Consider the following 6,798-nt stretch of genomic DNA (forward strand, 5'->3'; position numbering starts at 1 on the left):
CTATGTATCTAAATCGTGAAGCAATATTTATTTTTCTATGGTCCCTGACACAAAATAATAAAAAAAAAAAAAGGCAAACAATTACACAAAAGGATTGAAAATCAATTCAGAGATGATCATCATGCTCACCTGTGTCTCTGTGAGCATGAGAGAGGTGGCCACCTCAAAGCGTTTAGGTCTGGACAGGTATTTGTTGAGTTTGAACTGGTTCTCCAGGTGTAGTAGCTGTTGGCTGGTGAAGGCTGTTCTGGGCCTACGACACTTCCCCATCAGACTAGCCTGAGAAGAGGCTGGAGGAGTGGAGACCATGAGAGAGAGGTTATTATCACATGTTATTATTACTAATAATAAGAATAACAATACGTTTTATTCTGAATACTATGTTTTGACATAATTCCTTTTACATGTTATCAAATTCTTATTTTATATCAATACAATTCAATGAATCAAATGTGTTTAATAAAGCCCTTTTCTTTTTACATCAGCGGTTGTCACAGAGCATTTTACATGTACTGGCCTAAAACCCAGCCTACATTTCTTTATCTATATGTGTACTTATGTGGGTTTTTTGTTGTTGTTTATTTTATTTTTTAACATTATCTTGGTCATGTGAAGTTCATTTAGCTGTTCTTTAAGGGAGGATGAGGGGACTTAAGATAGAAATACTATCAACTTTAAAAGCTGTCCTGGTGATACGTTTTATTGGACTTTAGTTTTCAGGTGATGTGAGGACGGCGAGATATTGCTTTAGCAGGGCTATAAAACACATTATATTAATGAAAATGGAATAAATTATCCCGGGATTATATTGACGGAAGTGGACCCTATTTCCCCCAGGTGTTCCTTTATTGTTAAATGTCTCGCATGGCTATGGACTATTCATTAAAATGTTATTTATTCAATTATAGTTTATTTTCGACTGCTTAATTTTGTAAATTATTTGAAAACGAAGTTCATAATTTGGAATAATTCCAAATAGCAAGATCTAAGACCCGGAGCGAATATTTAATTTAACATTATAACACAATGTAGTAAATGCACACATTGTTCAATGAAATTATAAAAGTACAAATCATTTAATTAAAAGGGGCAATTAATTAAAATGAAAAGTTATACCAAAATAATGCAGCAACAATACATACATTTGGCTTAAGCGTTAGACAACATTCTGTCATAATACATTATTTACAACTACTTTCTTATCACCCAATAAACTTCAGATATGAACAGTGACAGAGTTACTTATTTTAAATATATTCAAATTAATATAAATGGGACCCCTCCAGGCTACTTACTACCATAGTCCCCTAGTTTTGGAAGCATCATTCCGGCTCTAATCCAGTGTTCTAGAGGGAACCCAGCCATAGCTGCCGCCTGTAGGTGCTCTGGGTACTGCTGGGCATGCTGCACAAAACCGGGGTAGGTAAAGGCAGGGTGCTGCCCCCCCAGGGCCGCGATGCGGTACATGTGGGTGGGATACATTCCATGGATGGCCCCCTGAGACAGCTGGGTGAGTCCCGGCTGGGAGAAGTTCAATAGACCCGGTTTGTGGATCATTCCGGTCTGAATGTGGATACCGTTGTGGGTCCTCTGCGGGGATGTTGTTTCCGACGGGTGGTAAGAGACACGGCTGTCCTCAAAACACAGTCCCGGGGAGTTGTCCCGGTGCGCCAATAGCGCGTCGATTCCAAAGTTTTTAGATTTCGCCATTGTAGACCTTTCCTGAAACTTTTCTCCAACTCAAATTGTGCAAGTTGAATAATTGTTCTAGGTTATGTTTTTGTCGGATTAGTTGATCTAGACAAAATGAAAGAACATCTTGTCCAGAGTTTTAAAACTGCTGTTACACAGAATGTTTCAGTTTTTTCTCAATAAATTATAATAAAACGTTACGCTATCTTGACAATATCCTTCTTTGGTTTAGCCTAATTTCTCCGGCGTTGTTTCCAGTGTCTCCTCCCTCTACTCCTGTCCTGTCCTGTCCTGTGCTAATACGTCTTCACCTGCAACTGACAAATGTTCTCACACGGCTCTGCTGTTGAAGCTCTCCAACCCAGACTCTGATTGGCTAATCTCAGCGAACACCCCGGATCAGACAGCTTCATAATGAGTTCATTTACGGTCCCGTTCACAATGCTAGTGCGCTCGAGCTCGCCACACTGTTCTTCTTGGGCGCTCGTAGAATGGTTAGTGCTATCCGAGACCTTGGGACGTCCATACCCTAACCCCTACCCTAATCTGTACTTTAACAATAAACATTAACTAACTTTAACCCTTACTATAACCGTTTAATAAAATATAACTTCAGTGGGGTGACATCAGATTTGGGACGTCCCACGGATCCCGTTTAGACTTCCCCCAAGTGGAATTCACAAAGCGCGGAGAAAATAGTGTAGAAAAATAAACTTAATGGTCGGCAGGGTGGTGTGGCTCAAAATAACTTTACGTCTATACATGTGTAGCCTAAACAAATAATAATATAGCCCGACAAAAAGTAATGTATCATAACCGCACAGTTATTTTTTAAATATATATATTTTTTATCACACAAATCACCTGACACTATAAATAACCAAATGGTTGAGAAATGTATTCGTTTTGGAAATGTAGCTGACAACTTTGAGTAAACGTATCGTTGTTTGAATAGGCCAACACTATATTATATGGGTTACTCTACAAATACACATTTGGATGGAAGATTCTTTTCCAATTAGTCAACTATTCTAGGAAGCAGCCTGAATTGGAATTATAACGAGCGCAAGCCGTGAGAGAAAGGCGCTATGGTTTCGATTCTGAACCAGCATGGTGTATTTCTGCATTAATACTGTCCATGGGATATTTGATCAATTCTCCTCAATTAAATAAAAGATAACTGATTTCCCCCATCAAAAAATATGTATTCTCAAAGAAAGAAGTACTAACCAATTGACCTAATATAAATGCACTATATACGGAGAATATACATTAACCTGAACTATTTTCTACATCAAATGTTTAAATGTTGTTTGGTGCGTAAGGCACAGTTTGGTTTAGGGTTTTTATTTTTTTCATTCATGACCATTCGCACGCCTTTGAAAAATGAAAGTGAAAATAATTTGTTCAAAGCCAATATAAATGTTGTCATATCTGTAAACCATATCTGTAAACCTTTAGGTCATATAATTATTATCAAGAAATTGGTCATTTTGCATTATATCTATTTATTATAGACTACTACAAAACTACGAACTACGAATATTTGGTATCAGTTTCACCAACTGAGATTGAGACACAATTCTCCCACACTCAATCACACAGTAGTAGGCTAAGCACACACACACACACACACATTCGCGCACACACACACACACACACAGTTACGCTCGTTAGATGAATCCACTCTACCTTATCACTCCCCTCAACTATCTCACAATACTCCTCGCTCAGTCTATCCCAATACTCCTCTTCACTCTCAAACTCGCCCCTCGGCTTCGCCGACCAACCTGTGTTCCCCCCCCCCCCCAAAAAAAATTGGGGGGCTGCCTCTCGGGCTTCCGTCGTGGTCGTGAACTTCGGAGTCGCCGTTGGTCCTCCTTCGCTGCCTCCGCCTGCTTCCATGGCAGGGTCTTGTCCCCTGCCATAACCTCCTCCCATGTCCATGATGTCCTCCACTCACTTTTCTCCCGGGCCAGGAATCCCTGCTCCTCCTGGCCACGCTGCTTGGTCCTTTGGGTGGGATCTTCTGTTACGCTCGTTAGATGAATTAGACCAAGGTGCAGCGTGGTAGGCGAACATCTTACTTTTATTTAAAATGACACCTAAAACCAACAAATATAAAACGAACGTAAAGTTCTGCAGGCTATACAGGCAACTAACAACAAGATTCCACAAACTAAGGTGGGAAACAGGCTGCCTAAGTATGATCCCCAATCAGAGACAACGATAGACAGCTGCCTCTGATTGGGAAACCAACCGGCCAAACAAAGAAATAGAACACAGATTGCCCACCCAGACCTAACCAAAATAGAGAATAAAAAGGATCTCTAAGGTCAGGGCGTGACAGTACCCCCCCCCCCCCCCCCCCCAAAGGTGCGGACTCCGGCGCAAACCTGCACTCTATAGGGGAGGGTCCGGTGTGCATCTAGCCTCGGTGGCGGCTCCGGTGCGGACGTAGACCCCGCTCCGCTCGCGGATCCGCCATCTTCGGTGGCGACTCTGTGCGGGGATCGTCACCGAGGAACCGGACGTGGATCGACGCGGGAGGAACCCGGACTGGGAAACCTCGCTGAAGGCTCTGGACTGGGAAACCTCGCTGAAGGCTCTGACTGGGAAACCTCGCGGAGGTTCCGGACTGAGGGACCGTCTCAGGAGTTCTGGATTGCGGACCGTCTCAAGAGGTTCCGGACTGAGGACCGTCTCAGGAGGTTCCGGACTGAGGACCGTCTCAGGAGGTCCTGACTGCGGACCGTCGCCGGAAGCTAGCTCTGGACTGGGCACTGTCGCCGGAAGCTCTGGACTGGGAACTGTCGCCGGAAGCTCTGGACTGGGGACTATCCGCGGAAGCTCTGGACTGGGGTACTAGGTCGCGGAAGCTCTGGACTGGGTACTGAGTAGCCGGAAGCTCTGGACTGGGGGGCGCACTTGGAGGCCTGATGCGTTCGGCCGGTACAGGTGGCACCGGGCTGGTGACACGCACCTCAGGGCGAGTGCGGGGAGGAGGCACAGACCGTACTGGACTGTGAAGGCGCGCTGGGGACACAGTGCGTAGAGCCAGCGCAGGATATACTGGACCGTGGAGACGCACTCGAGGTCTGGAGCGTAGAGCTGGCACAACGCGTCCTGGCTAGATGCTCACTTTCGCACGGCAAGTACGAGAAGCTGGCACAGAACGTACCGGGCTGTGGATGCGCACTGGAGACACATTGCGTATCTCCGCAAAACATGGTGCCTGACTGGTCCAAAGCTCCTCACGGCGACTGTTTTGCTCCAAACCATCCACTCTACCTCATCACTCCCCTCAACTATCTCACAATACTCCTCGCTCAGTCTATCCCAATACTCCTCTTCACTCTCAAACTAGCCCCTCGGCTTTGCCGACCAACCCGTGTTCCCCCCCCCAAAAAAATGGGGGGCTGCCTCTCGGGCTTCCGTCGTGGTCGTGAACTTCGGAGTCGCCGTTGGTCCTCCTTCGCTGCCTCCGCCTGCTTCCATGGCAGGGTCTTGTCCCCTGCCATAACCTCCTCCCATGTCCATGATGTCCTCCACTCACTTTTCTCCCGGGCCCAGGATCCCTGCTCCTCCTGGCCACGCTGCTTGGTCCTTTGGTGGTGGGATCATCTGTTACGCTCGTTAGATGAATTAGACCAATTAGACCAAGACCAATTAGTCCCACAAACTAAGGTGGGAAACAGGCTGCCTAAGTATGATCCCCAATCAGAGACGATTGGGAACCATACCCGGCCAACATAGAAATAGAACACATAGATTTCCCACCCTAGTCACACCCTGACCTAACCAAAATACAGAATAAAAAGGATCTCTAAGGTCAGGGCGTGACACACACACAAACCTGTTGCCCCTTTTCCACATTGTGTTAGGTTTGCGTCATCGTCCAAACATACATAAAAGCCTATGAAGCTTATCAATTTATTCCTGTTCAATAAACTTTATTTGTGGTTGAGTTGACAGAACACAGGGTGCTTATCACCGATTAAAGGTATAATGATAAGCATTATCACCTGGTGAAGCTGTCTAATATCCCAGAAGGAAATGTCAGATTGTCCAGGAGCTTTTTCCCCACTAATCACTACTCCTAATCACAGAGCATCTCAGCAGTTTATGTTTAGGCCTAGTCATTTGTTCACAGCTGATGAGCAGAATATCAACGGACTGCAGAATGCATGGCGCTAAAGTCAAACAGACTAACATTCAACACACCAAAGACATCGTCTCGATTCACTCTGTATTCGCTGAAGTGTTACATGCTGACCAAACCGCATGCGTTGTGTACGCAAGCGTTGCAAAAAAATACATTTACACATACGTGTCATTCAATCACTTCATCTGAACTGCTTCGCGTGTGTCAACGAGACCGTCTGTGTAGCCAGGCTGTAACGATTCTCGTTGGTGGAAGGAGAGGAGGACCAAAATGCAGCGTGGTAAGTGTTCGTCATATTTTAATTGCAAACTGAACACTACACAGAAAATAACAACGAAGAAGAAACGAAACAGTTCCGCAAGGTGAACAGACACTACAGAAAATAAACACCCACAACCAAAATGGGGAAAACAGGCTACTAAGTATGATTCTCAATCAGAGACAACGATCGACAGCTGCCTCTGATTGAGAACCATACCAGGCCAACACACAGAATAACAACACAAGGACAACATAGAACACCAGACATAGAATGCCCACCAAACTCACGCCCTGACCAACCAAAACAGAGACATAAGGATCTCTAAGGTCAGGACGTGACAGTACCCCCCCCCCCCCAAAGGTGCGGACACCGGCCGCAAAACCTGAACCTATAGGGGAGGGTCTGGGTGGGCATTTCACCCGCGGTGGCGTCTCTGGTGCGGGACGTGGACCCCGCTCCACCTTAGTCTTGGCCCACTTTGGTGGCGCTTCTGGAGCGGGGACCCTTACCAACGACCCCGGACCGGGGACCCTCGCAGCGGGCCCCGGACAGGAGGGCGACTCTGGCTGCTCGGACAGGAGGGCGACTCTGGCTGCTCCGGACAGGAGGGCGACTCTGGCTGCCTCGGACAGGAGGGCGACTCTGGCTGCTCTGGACAGGAGGGCGACTCTGGCTGCTC

At 46.2% G+C, this 6,798-nt stretch overlaps 1 pseudogene; it reads right to left on the reverse strand.

Annotated features, from left to right (window-relative positions):
• The window catches only part of LOC112071313 (motor neuron and pancreas homeobox 1-like), a 4,666-nt pseudogene extending 2,493 nt beyond the window's left edge, over window positions 1-2,173 (reverse strand).
• Between the last annotated feature and the right edge of the window lie 4,625 nt (window positions 2,174-6,798).

The sequence above is a fragment of the Salvelinus sp. IW2-2015 genome, unplaced genomic scaffold (genome assembly GCF_002910315.2).
Source record: "Salvelinus sp. IW2-2015 unplaced genomic scaffold, ASM291031v2 Un_scaffold1582, whole genome shotgun sequence".
NCBI classification, from domain to species: domain Eukaryota; kingdom Metazoa; phylum Chordata; class Actinopteri; order Salmoniformes; family Salmonidae; genus Salvelinus; species Salvelinus sp. IW2-2015.